The 13,100-nt window shown below is 44.4% G+C and overlaps 1 protein-coding gene and 1 long non-coding RNA gene across 4 annotated transcripts in view; one reads left to right on the forward strand and one right to left on the reverse strand.

Moving 5' to 3' along the window:
* Positions 1–3,004, reverse strand: part of LOC111555751 — a 12,590-nt gene extending 9,586 nt beyond the window's left edge. The window contains exon 1 of the long non-coding RNA XR_002735635.2: positions 2,865–3,004. This is a non-coding gene — a long non-coding RNA (uncharacterized LOC111555751). The remainder of the gene's footprint in view (positions 1–2,864) is intronic.
* A 77-nt stretch (positions 3,005–3,081) lies between these two features.
* Positions 3,082–13,100, forward strand: part of WDR89 (WD repeat domain 89) — a 48,597-nt gene continuing 38,578 nt past the window's right edge. The window contains exons 1-2 of one of the 3 annotated variants that reach the window (XM_023232053.2): positions 3,206–3,255; positions 3,652–3,760. The gene's annotated coding sequence lies outside the window, so the exon portion shown is untranslated. Of the gene's footprint in view, positions 3,484–3,651; positions 3,761–13,100 lie in introns of all 3 variants that reach the window. The other 2 variants (XM_023232061.2, XM_023232044.2) reach the window with 2 other exon arrangements.

The following is a 13,100-nucleotide window of genomic DNA, read 5'->3' on the forward strand; positions in this document are numbered from 1 at the left end:
TGAAGCCAGGCAGAGATCCACTTCCATTTCCATTGTGTCCATTGTGTGTCGGTAAAGAGGAAACAAATGGGAAACCCCCAGTCCAAATTTCCAAAGAGCACCCCCTTAGGGTGCCTCCTAGCCAATTTAAAAACCTTACAGCTTGAACAAGACCTTAGGAGGAAGCGGTTAATTTTCCTTTCCACTGTGGCGTGATGACCTCAGCAATTTCTGCCAGCAGCTAGGCAAGTGGTCCGAAATTTACATACAAGGCTTTTAGGCCTTAGGCTCTCGTCCCTATACTCCTTCTCTCCCCGCTCTCCCCACCCCCTCCCTTCCCGCCCAGACTCCTCCTTCTCCCCCCATCCAGACTCCTCCTTCCTCCTCCTTATCTACTAGTAATCCACTGGGTCCCGTGCCTCCTTCGGGGCCCCCAACTGGCTGTCTTGAGTCCCCTATCTCTGCCCACACCCTCTTACAGTGTTAGCACCTTTGTGAGAGGTGGCTGGGGCGGAGGGGGTAGTCAGAGTACATGTCCCTTTTTCATTGGCCGATCTTTCCAAAATTGAGAAGCGTTTAGGTGATTTCTCAGCTAATCCTACCATATACATAAAGGAATTTAGACACCTTTGTCAGGCCTATGACTTAACTTGGCATGACCTCCAGGTTATCCTAACCTCTACCCTAAACTGACTGAGGTTCTAACCCAGTATACCCGGTTAGATCCGGCCTCCCCCACAGGGGCCACCATTTTGGCGTCTTATTTCATTTCTCAATCAGCTCCTGACATTCGTAAAAAACTTCAAAAGGTAGAGGATGGTCCTCGGACACCAATACAAGACCTGGTTAAATTAGCCTTTAAGGTCTATAGCTCCAGAGAGGAGACGGCAAGCTCGCCTTGAACAGAAGGTTCAGCTCCTAGCAGCGGCTTTACAGCCCAGTCGTAACCCCAGGCCAGAGAGCACATACTCCGCAGACTCCAAAGCTACAAAAGGAGCCTGCCTGCTATAAGTGCGGCAAGGCAGGACACTATGCCAACAGGTGTCCGCAGGGTCCCCGAATCCCAACGCAGCCTTGCTATAAGTGCAAGGCATTGGGACATTAGGCCAGTGAATGTCCTAGCCCTCGTCCACCAGCAACCCCCTTCCCTGCTTGCCAGCAGGGAGGAAACTGGAAGTCTGATTGCCCCACCCTGAGAACAGGTGCCGCGCCTCTACGTGACCCCCTTTCCCAGGATCCTGGGAGCTCCTTCCAGCTCCTACATCTGGACGATGACAACTGAAGGTGCCGAGACTCGGGGACCCCCATCATCCTCGCCAAGACGCGGGTAACTCTCCTGGTAGCGGGTAAGACAATTTTTTAATCAACAGCGAGGCTACCTATTCTGTTTTGCCGTCCTTCTCTGGACCTAGCCTTCCATCCAATATCTCTGTAGTAGGAGTAAGTGGAAAGCCATCCACTCCACGAAAAACTCCAATCCTTAATTGCTGCCTGGCCAACAAGTACTTTGCGCACTCATTCCTCATTCCCAACTAAAAAGGGCCCCTACCGAAAGCAATCAGTGGAAATCAGTTTGGCTTTCCCCCCACTCGCCTCAAACTTACTAAATTTTCTTAACTATCTCATACTCCCCAACCTTGCCAGGGCTATCCTTCTGGGTTTTGCCCATATTCCAACAAATGCTTCCATTCCTCATTCCTATACTAATACTGTGCCTTATTTTATTTTTCATCCATGCGTCCAAATACCAACCATGGGCCCCGACCTTAACGACGCCCCTTAACAGCAGGAAGTAGCCAGACAGACCACGGCGCCCCTTTATCACTATTATCAATAAAAGGTTGGACTGTTTGGACGAACGGAGGCAAGATGGTGCACTTCCGGGTTCTTCTTCACCACCAACTCCTCCCGCGCGCGCGAAAATGCAGCCGGCGCCCAGGGAGGGTGCAGACCAACTGGGCATGCGCCAGGTGACGTCAATCCGAAGAGACCAAGATTTACCTGGTCGCACCTGCGGAACGCCTCTGACACGCCCATTCCCCACCTATTGCCCTCCCACTCCTAGAAAAGCCGCTCTCCGCCATTGAGCCACGCGCCTTCTCACAGCCCAGCGGACTTCCCAGCTTCCCAGTCCTGTCGGGATGTCGGAACTCCGTCCGAGAGCTTGGGGGAGGGGAACTCTGCCGGCCTTCTTTGCCGGAGGCCGACAGACTTCTTCTCCACACCTTAGGTTACTAAAATAAACTAGCAGTTTTGCACCTGACCTTTGCCTACTTGCTGGTTCTTTTGTGCTCGCTCTGGTGGTCTTAGAAAAACAAGACACTTAGTACAGTAATCAGGAACATACAGCATAGAGCCAGGCACAGCAGTAAATTGTTGGAAACACTAACATTTATTGTTTACGAACATACACGCAGTGTTTACACATTTCTTAAATGTTGTCTTTAATGCTGCTGATAAACCAAAGGATAAAAAGTCCAACGGAACACATCAAAACCACAATAAATGTCAACCGGTGTTATTAACAATATGGAAGAACTCTAGTAACAACCACATTTAAAGCGACAGGACGCGAAAGTTCCGGACTACAAATCCCAGAGTTCCCTAGAGTCGAGGCGGAGCTACCTTCAAACTGATAGCTTTTTCACCCAATGAGAGCCAGAGAATTACTAAACCACATTCAGCCCGGCCTGAAGGGCTGGTTTGTTCGCGTGCGAACACTAAGGTATTACGTAGACTTTCTGAACACGAGTGGCAGTTTCAGGGCCTGAGTCTAACTACTAAATTATTTCTCCCCGCATTAGTCTCCTAGTGACCTTAATAACTCTCTATTCAACTCCGGCTCGGTGAAAACTTCGAACGTCTAAATGCTAAAACTCACGTACATCATACTGATGTCCAGCGGATGAATGTAGTCAACCAGGAGAAAGGAGGAAACCGCCTTATTCTTGCCCTTTATTGGCCACGCATCCCACCAATGGGACCATTACACTTCCGCTAACGAAACGTATGGCGTGGTGGTGTGAGAGTTGTACGTACGCTGGGGGCAGCTGTTCTGCTCTCATCCAATCGGAAGCTAGCAAGAATTCCCCGGGCCTCTGAGCCCCACTTCTTTCGCGTCGCGTTACGGCCCGCCTCTCTGCAGCCGACCAATCCTCTTGATTTTCTTGTGTGCATTACCCAATCAGAGAGGTCGAGGCGGGGTTCCCGTTGACCGACCTAAGCCGCCGCGCAGCCTGCGTTTTCTCCGGTACAGGTTGAGGGCTGGCTCCTGAGGTATATTTTGCTGGGCCAGGCTGGGCCGGTCCCCGGGATGGGCAGCCCTCTCCACGAGCGGCGACGCCATGGTTGAGTCTAGAAAGCTAAAGTCGCTGGACATCTATCGCGGGAGCTAGGAGGGACGTGGGAGGTCTGGTCGGAGCGTGCACGTGTTGGAGGTCGCGCTCCGCAGTGGGAGTCACCGGGTCAAACCTGTGCTGGCCCTGGCCAAAGAATCTTCTGCGGGTGAGGCTCCTGTTGCCGTTGCCGTTCCCAGCACTTCCTCTGGGGCATTTTTCAGTAAAAGCCAAACGCCCTTGTTCATTTTGAGGGAAAGACCTGTTTCCTCCTGCTCTTCACTCTCCGCGGATACGCTCTCCACCACCTTCTGAGTTTAGTGTAATCCTTTCGTAGGCCAGAAAGCAGATTTTCTCTTGGGAAGAGACGTCCCGTAGTATGGGATTTGGTAGGATACCAGCAACTGGTTTATTATATCGTTTAAACCACATTGCTGTCTAAAGAGGTAGGTACTGAGTGTTATTTTCACGGGAAGAAGCAGTGTTAGACGTTACTCATTCTTGTGTTTTCTTTAGCTTGTCTCTGCCAAATTGCAGCCTTCAGCTTCCATGGATGTAAAATTAAAAGATGGTATAACTTGTAAAATGTTACTCCTGTTTTTCTTTCTTTCTTTTCTTTTCTTTGTGATGGTGTTTCGCTCTGTCGCGCAGGCTGGAGTGCAGTGGGGCTATCTCGGCCCACTGCAACCTCCGCCTCCCGGGTTCAAGCGATTCTCTAGCCTCAGCATCCCGAGTAGCGGGTTTATAGGCGCCTGGCACCACGCCCAGCTAATTTTGTGTTTTTAGTAGAGACGGGGTTTCTCCACACTGGTCAGGCCGGTCTGGAACTCCTGATCTCAGGAGATTCACCCGCATTTGTCTCCCAAAGTGCTGGGCTTATGGGCGTGAGCCACCGAGCCCGGCCGTTTTCTTTACTAATTTGAAATTATTTAAAAAGTCGATAAAAGCCTGGCCGAGTAAAACAGTAGTAACTTTACTTTTTGAAATTGTTTAAAAAGTCACTAAAAGCTATGGCCGAGTTAAACAGTAGTAACTTGCAGTCAAGTACGGTTTAAGTGAGAAATGTTTATGGACCGCTTATCTTTTTGCTCAGTATTCAGGAAAGTATTCCCTGTGAGTGCAGCTATGTTACGTATCTGGTTTGTATTCTTAGATTGCTGTAGCTATTGTAAAGCAAAAGTAAAATCAAGCCCATGTAAGTACTTTGTGGGTTCTTTTCTCTCACTTTGTATTATGATCCATGCAGGGTGTTTTTCCAGACGGGAGTGCGGTGGCGCAGTCTTAGCTCACTGCAGCCTCGAACTTCTGGGCTCAAGTGATCCTTCTGCCTCAGCCTCCCAAGTGGCAGGGATTACACACGAGCCACTGTGCCAAACCCATGAAGTTTTTGAGTTGTGTTTTTGTGCTGAAGTCATGACTGCTATTTCTGCAACTGACACTAGGAACTGCAAATACGACTGAAGAGACTACTGCTTTTTTGCTTTTTCCCTATGTGCTTTAAAGAACTACATTTTCAGTGATTTCTGTGTATTTAAGATCTTTTCATTTACTCGGTAGAAAATACAGGAGAATTTTGATAAATCTGAACTGGAATGGCCTTTATGTTAATTCTGTTCAGTATTTTAGGGCAGATTATGTACAGATTATCGCTAAACTGTCAGAAGGCTGTATTTAGTTCATATAGCTACTGTCACAAATTACAACAAATTTAGTGACTTCGAATGACACACATTTATTCTTTCTGCCTTTGTTTCTTTCTTTTTTTTTCCCCTTTGGTGAAAATTACACAAGAAAGGGGAGTGCAGATGTACTCAAGACAGTCACCTCTTCCTTTTTTTTTTTTTTTTTTTGGTAGAGATGAGGTCTCACTATGCTGCTCAGGCTGGTCTCAAACTCCTGGACTCAAGCAGTCCTCCCACCTTGGCCTCCCAAAGTTCTGGCATAACTGGCATGAGCCACCTGCCCAGCCTCATTTATTCTCTTTTAGTTCTGGAAGTCAGAAGTATGAAATCAGTTTCACTGGGCAAAAGTCAAAGTGTTGCAGGCCCAGTTCCTCCTGGAGGCTCTGGGAGGAAGATCCATTTCCTTACCTTTTTCAGCTTGTAGTGGCTGCCTGTCTTCCTTGGCTTGTGGCTCTTTTCCGCACAGCACATCACTCTGTCGTCATATCACTTTCTCATCTGTAGTCACATCTTCCTCTGCCTGTCTTATGAGGACACTTATGATTATATTAAGGATCCCCCAAATAATCAAGGATACTCTCTCCATCTCAAGATACTTTCGTAAAGCCCCTTTTTTCATATCATGAAACAGTCATAGGTTCCAGGAATTAAGACCTATGTATCTTTGAGGGCCAATGTTCAACCTGCCACAGGACGGTATAAAGAAGAGTAAAACATCCTATGCCATGAAGTTTCATAGGGACGATAAGAGAAAAAGAAATTCGGCCGGGCGCGGTGGCTCAAGCCTGTAATCCCAGCACTTTGGGAGGCCGAGACGGGCGGATCACAAGGTCAGGAGATCGAGACCATCCTGGCTAACACGGTGAAACCCCGTCTCTACTAAAATACAAAAAATTAGCCGGGCGTGTTGGCGGGCGCCTGTAGTCCCAGCTACTCGGGAGGCTGAGGCAGGAGAATGGCGTGAACCCAGGAGGCGGAGCTTGCAGTGAGCTGAGATCCGGCCACTGCACTCCAGCCTGGGCGACAGAGCGAGACTCCGTCTCAAAAAAAAAAAAAAAAAAAAGAGAAAAAGAAATTCACAGTAAATGGTTGCTGAGTTAGACATTTTTATTACTGTGAAAATAACCTAAGTCACCATAGGTTGGAGCTTCTCAAACTTTTCCACTGGAATATCTTTAATAACAAAGGTAAATGAATATTCCTGTGATATTTGGAAACAAAACCTAAATTAATGCTTTAGAAGAGTAAAATATCTTTGAATTCTAATCTTATAATTTAAAATTTTTTGTGACTTCTGCATCAGTTTTATATGTTGATAGTTGATGCGTTTTGAATTATATCAAAGCACTGCTGTTGTAGAGAAGAGACTGTTTATTCTGTAGTTTCATTACTATTTTACCTAGAAATTTATTTTTAGAGTTGGGGGTCTCACTATGTTACCTACGCTGGAGTCAAACTCCTGGACTCCAGTGATTTCCCCCCTAAGCCCCCTGAGTAATTGGGACTATGGGCATGCAACACAGTGCTCAGCTAATGTAGCTTCTTGTAATTTTCCTCTTTGGAGGGGGCAGTGACTTTTTTAAAAAAATTATTTTTTGGCCAAGCACCGCGGCTCACGCCTGTAATCTCAGCACTTCAGGAGGCCGAGGCAGGTGGATCACCTGAGGTCAGGAGTTTGAGACCAGCCTGGCTAACATGGCGAAACCCTGTCTCTACTTAAAATACAGAAGTTAGCCGGGGATGATGGTGCGTGCCTGTAGTCCCAGCTACTAGGGGGGGCTGAAGCAGGAGGATCACTTGAACCTGGGAGGTGGAGATTGCAGTGAGCCGAGATCGTGCCACTGCACTCCAGCCTGGGCAACAGAGGGAGACTATTTCAAAAAAAAAAAAAAAATTATTTTTCCATAAGTCATTGGGGTACAGGTGGTATTTGGTTATATGAGTAAGTTCTTTGGTGGTGATTTGTGAGATTTTGGTGTACATATCACCTGAGCAGTATACACTGCACCATATTTGTAGTCTTTTAATCCCTTGCCCCCCCACCCCTGGCCAAGTCCCCAAAGTCCATTGTATCATTCTTCCACCTTTGTGTCCTCATAGCTTAGCTCCCACATATCAGTGAGAACATATGATGTTTGGTTTTCTATTCCTGAGTTACTTCACGTAGAATAATAGTCTCCAGTCTCATCCAGGTCATGGCAAATGCTATTCATTCCTTTTTATGGCTGTGTAGTATTCCATTATATATATACACAGACACATACACACACACACACCCCACAGTGTCTTTATCCACTTGTTGATTGATGGGCATTTGGGTTGGTTCCATGATTTTGCAGTTGTGAATTGTGCTGCAATAAACGTGCGTGTGCAAGTATCTTATTCAAATAATGACTTTTTTTCCTCTGGGTAGATACCCAGTAGTGGGATTGCTGGATCAAATGTTAATTCTACTTCTTAATTATTTAAGGAATCTCCACACTGTTTTCCGTAGTGGTTGTACTAGTTTGCATTCCCACCAGTAGTGCAGAAGTGTTCCCTGTTTACTGCATCCATGCCAGCATCTACTGTTTTTTGATTCTCTAATTATGGCCATTCTTGCAGGAGTGTGGTGGTATCATTTTGTGGTTTCGATTTGCATTTCCCTGATGATTAGTGATGCTGAGCATTGTTTTCATAGGTTTGTTGGCCATTTGTGTATCTTCTTTTGAGAATTGTCTCTTCATGTCATTAGCCTACCCACATTGTGATGGGCTTGGTTTTTTCTTACTGATTTGAGTTCGTTGTAGATTCTGGATTAGTCCTTTGTCAGATGTATAGATTATGAAGATTTTCTCCCACTCTGTGGGTTGTCTGTTGACTCTGCTCACTGTTCCTTTTGCTGTGCAAAGTCTCTTTAGTTTAATTAGGTCCCAGGTATTTATCTTTGTTTTTAGTGCATTTGCTTTTGGGTTCTTGGTCATGAAATCCTTGCCTAAGCCAATGTCTAGAAGGATTTTGCCAGTGTTATCTTCTAGAAATTTTAGTTTCAGGTCTTAGGTTTAAGTCCTTAATCCATCTTGAGTTTATTTTTGTATAAGGTGAGAGATGAGGATCCAGTTTAATTTTTCCTACATGTGGCTAGCCAATTATCCCAGCATCATTTGTTGAAAAGGGTGTCCTTTCCCCACTTTTATGTTTTTGTTTGCTTTGTCGAAGATCAGTTGGCTGTAAGTATTTGGGTTTGTTTCTGGGTTCTCTATTCTCTTCCATTGGTCTGTGTGCCTATTTTTATACCAGTACCATGCTGTTTTGGTGACTGTGGCCTTATAGTATAGTTTGAAATCAGTTAGTGTGATACCTCCAGATTTGTTCTTTTTGCTTAGTCATGCTTTGGCTTTGCGGGCTCCTTTTTGGTTCCATATGAATTTTAGGATTGTTTTTTCTAGTTCTGTGAAGAATGATGGTGGTATTTTGATGGGGATTGCATTGAATTTATATGTTGCTTTTGGCAGCGTGGTCTGTTTCACAATACTGATTCTACCCGTCTGTGAACATGGGATATGTTTCCATTTGTTTGTGTTGTCTGTGATTTCTTTCAGCAGTGTTTTGTAGTTTTCCTTGTAGAGGTCTTTCAACTCCTTTGTTAGGTATATTCTTTTTTCTTCTTCTTTCTTTTTTGAGATGGAACCTTGCTCTGTCGCCCAGGCTAAAGTGCAGTGGCACGGTCTCGACTCACTGCAACCTCCACCTCCCGGGTTTGAGCGGTTCTCCTGCGTGAGCCTCCCAAGTAGCTGGGACTACAGGCATGCACCACCATTCCTGGCTGATTTTTTGTATTTTTGATAGAAATGGGATTTCACCATGTTGACTAGGCTGGTCTCGAACTCCTGACTTCAAGCAGTCCACCTGCCCTGGCCTCCCAAAGTGCTGGGATTACAGGCTTGAGCCACCACCCAGCCTGTTAGGTATATTCCTAAGTTTTTTGTTTTTAGGTTTTGGGTTTTGGGTTTTTTTGCAGCTATTGTGAAAGGGGTTGAGTTCTTGATTTGATTCTCTGCTTGGTTGCTATTGACTGTATAGAAGAGCTCCTGATTTGTGTACATTAATCTTGTATCCAGAAGTTTTGCTGAATTCTTTTATCAGTTCTGGGAGCTTTCTGGAGGAGTCCTTAGAGTTTTCAAGGTAATTGACCATGTCTTCAGCAAACAGTGACTGTTTGACTTCCCCTTTACTGATTTGGATGCCCTTTATTTCTTTCTGTTGTCTGATTGCTCTGGCTAGGACTTCCAGTACTATGTTGAGGAGGAGTGGTGAGAATGGGCATCCTTGTCTTGTTCCAGTTCTCAGAGGGAATGCTTTCAACTTTTCCCCATTCAGTATTATGTTGGCTGTGGTTTGTCATAGATGGTTTTTATTACATTAAGGTATGTCCCTTACATGCTGATTTTGCTGACAGTTTTAATCATAAAGTGATGCTGGATTTTGTCAAATGCTTTTTCTGCATCTATTGAGGTGATCATGTGATTTTTGTTGTTAATTCTGTTTATGTGGTGTATCACATTTATTGACTTGTATATGTTAAACCATCCCTGCATCCCTGGTATGAAACCCACTTGATCATGGAGGATTATCTTCTTGATATGTTGTTGGATTCAGTTAGCTAGTATTTTGTTAAGGATCTTAGCATCTATATTCATCAAGGATATCGGTCTGTAGTTTTGTTTTTTGGTTATGTCCTTTCCTGGTTTTGGTATTAGTGTGATACTGGCTTCATAGAATAAATTAGGGAGAGTTCCTTTGTTATCTTGTAGAATAGTGTCAAAAGGATTGGTACCAATTCTTTGAATGTCTGGTAGAATTCTGCTGTGAATCCATCTGGTCCTGAACTTTTTTTTTTTTTTTTTTTTTTAAGATGGAGTCTTGCTCTGTCTCCAGGCTGGAATCTTGGCTCACTGCAACCTCTGCCTCCTGGGTTCAAGCATTCTCCTGCCTCAGTCTCCCAAGTAGTTGGGACTACAAGTGTGCACTACCATGCCCTGCTGATTTATTTTTTTATTTTTTTATTTTATGTATTTATTTTTTTTGAGATGGAGTTTCGCTTTTGTTGCCCAGGCTGCAGTGCAATGGTATGATCTCGGCTCACTACAACCTCTGCCTTCTGGGTTCAAGTAATTCTCCTGCCTCAGCCTTCCCAAGTAGCTAGGATTATAGGCATGTGTGACCATGCCTGGCTAATTTTGTATTTTTAGTAGAGACGGGGTTTCATCATGCTGGCCAGGAACTCCTGATCTTAGGCAATCTGCCTGCCTTAGCCTCTGAAAGTATTGGGATTACAGGCGTGAGCCACAACACCTGGCCTTGTTTTTTCTTTAAGCTATATATTTCCTTGAATATTTCTCCCTTCACTTCGGTGCCTGTAATCCCAGCTACTCAGGGAGATGAGGCAGGGAGAACTGCTTGAACCAGGCTGGAGTGCAGTGGCGTAATCTCGGCTCTCTGCAACCTCTGCTTCCTGGTTCAAGCAGTTCTCCCTGCCTCATCTCCCTGAGTAGCTGGGATTACAGGCACCCACCACAAGGCCCAGCTAATTTTTGTATTTTTAGTAGAGACAGGGTTTCACTGTGTTGGTCAGGCTGGTAACGAGCTCCTGATGTCAGGTGATCCACCTGCCTTGGACTCCCAAAGTGCTGGGATTACAGGTGTGAGCCACCGCCCCTGGCCAGTTTTTGTGTTTTTAGCAGAGACAAGGTTTCGCCATGTTGGCCAAGCTGGTCTCAAACTCCTGGATTGAAGTGATACACCTGCCTCGGCTTCACAAAGTGTTGGGTTTTTAGGTGCGAGCCACTGTGCCCGGCCTGAAATTTAAGTAATTATTAATATGTTAAACGTCTTTCTATTTGGAGATTAGAATTATGTCCTTATGATTTTTTACAGTTCTCATAATTTTAATTTTTGGACCTTCTGCTAGATGGCAGTAGTAATCAATGCCAAGGGCCAGGAAGGCAACCTTTAAAACAATTTGATATCTTAAGTGTAATTCTTAAGTTTAGTAAGTTACAGCTGATTTTCAGTTTTTTTAATCCTTCATAATCTGATCTGTAAAGCACATGTGAACTTTTTATCCTCTTAATATCCATTTTGTTCTGGATAGTTCAATAATTAAGCCTTTTGTTTGTTATTTCTCTGATATCAGGGTCTTTTACTGTGTTCAGTAGAGAGGAAATGAGTTTAGAACTTAGTAGGTTCTGATCTTCCCACATTATAACACCAAAGTGGTTAAAAGAACTAGTTCTGCTATATCTTTACGTGAGTATTATACAGGCTGTAAATGTTTACATTTAGGGATTTGTTTTGATTTCTCTTTCAATGTAGGCCTTTTGAATGGTCTCCTCATTTGGAAAATTAAATAGTGAATCAGCCTCAAAATGCAAAACTAGAGTCTGTAGCTGTCAATAAATATTTAAAATACTGTTTTATTGTCTTGAGAGATATGTTTACATGATTATAAACTATCCAGTGTCAGAAAAAGCCTCATTCAGGCTTAATCTTATTTCACCTACCAATTAACAGTGGAAATTTTAAAAATCATTAATATGTTGAAGTGTCTTTCTGCTTGATGAATTAGGGTAGCATTTTTAGGGGAACATTTGTATTGTGAATTCACCTTGGAAGCATCTAGTCTATACACGTACATAAGTATATATATACTTACACACATATTTATATATAAAAGGGGTAGAAATCCGGTCAAATACTAGTTTATTCTGCAGGTTATCATTTGACAGTACATACTGCATTTCTTTGACATTCTCTATACTCCCACCTAGTGGTATTTGAGTGCTGCTTTTGCACCAGGCACCATTCTGAGCACTTAACGTTACCGGTAATTAATTTATGAAACCCTATGGCCTTGATATTGCTATCTCCTGTTTAAACTATAGGAAACTGAAACATATAGCTTGTAAAGCCAGGATTTGCGCTCTGGCAGTCTGACTCTACACCCATTCTCAGCTATCATGCAATACCTGTCTCAGCTTCCTCATCTAAAACATTGTAATAAAAGGACTGTCTTTTAGGGTTTTGGTGAGGGTTCAGTGAAGCAATTCATGTGAAGAGGCTGACACAGTAACTTAGAATGGTAATGATCAGTTAGCATTAGCTGTCATTTGGCTACTTTTCTGGTTTTCTTCCATTCTTCTTTCATTTTTCTCTATTATAGGATGCTTGGCCTGCTGCTTGTTATCATTCGGTATAATTCGTCTGTAGCAGGCACATCCAGTTTCCTAGTTTGGTTTTTTTGTTTGTTTGTTTTGTTTGTTGTTTGTTTTGAGACAGAGTCTTGCTCTATCATCCAGGCTGGAGTGCGGGGTGTGATCATGGCTCACTGCAATCTCTGCCTCCCAGGTACAATTGATTCTCATGCCTTAGCCTCCCTGGTAGCTGAGAGTACAGGTTTGTGCCACCACACCTGGCTTATTTTTGTATTTTTTTAAGTAGAGACAGGTTTCACCATGTTGGCCCGCCTGGTCTTGAACTCCTGGCCTCAGGTGATCCACCCACCTCGGCCTCCCAAGGTGCTGGGATAACGGGCATGAGCCACCACGCCTGGCCTACTTTCCTAGTTTTTAATTGCTGATACTTCCTATAGTCTGATAACAGAATCCCATACTTTCCCTCTGAGTTGTCGACTGATGTATACAAATGTTTGGTGCACATTTGCCCTTGGCCATCCCCAGAAGTCCCTCAGGCTTATATGAGTAAAACTAAGGCATTTCTGTTTTTTTCCCCCCATTTTCTTATTTTGGGATTTACTTTTTTTTTTTTTTTTGAGTCAGAGTCTCGCTCTGTCGCCCAGGCTGGAGTGCAGTGGCGCCATCTCAGCTCACTGCAACCTTCACCTCCTAGATTCAAGTGATTCTCCTGTCTTAGCCTCCCAAGTAGCTGGGATTACAGGCATGTCCCACCACACCCGCCTAATTTTTCTATTTTTAGTAGAGATGGGTTTTCGCCATGTTGGCCAAGTTGGTCTCAAACTCCTGGCCTCAGGTGATCTGCCTGCCTAGGCCTCCCAAAGTGTTGGGATTACAGGCATGAGTCACCGCACCTGGCCTGGATTCACTTT

This window comes from Piliocolobus tephrosceles, chromosome 6 (assembly GCF_002776525.5).
Source record: "Piliocolobus tephrosceles isolate RC106 chromosome 6, ASM277652v3, whole genome shotgun sequence".
Taxonomy (NCBI): Eukaryota; Metazoa; Chordata; class Mammalia; order Primates; family Cercopithecidae; genus Piliocolobus; species Piliocolobus tephrosceles.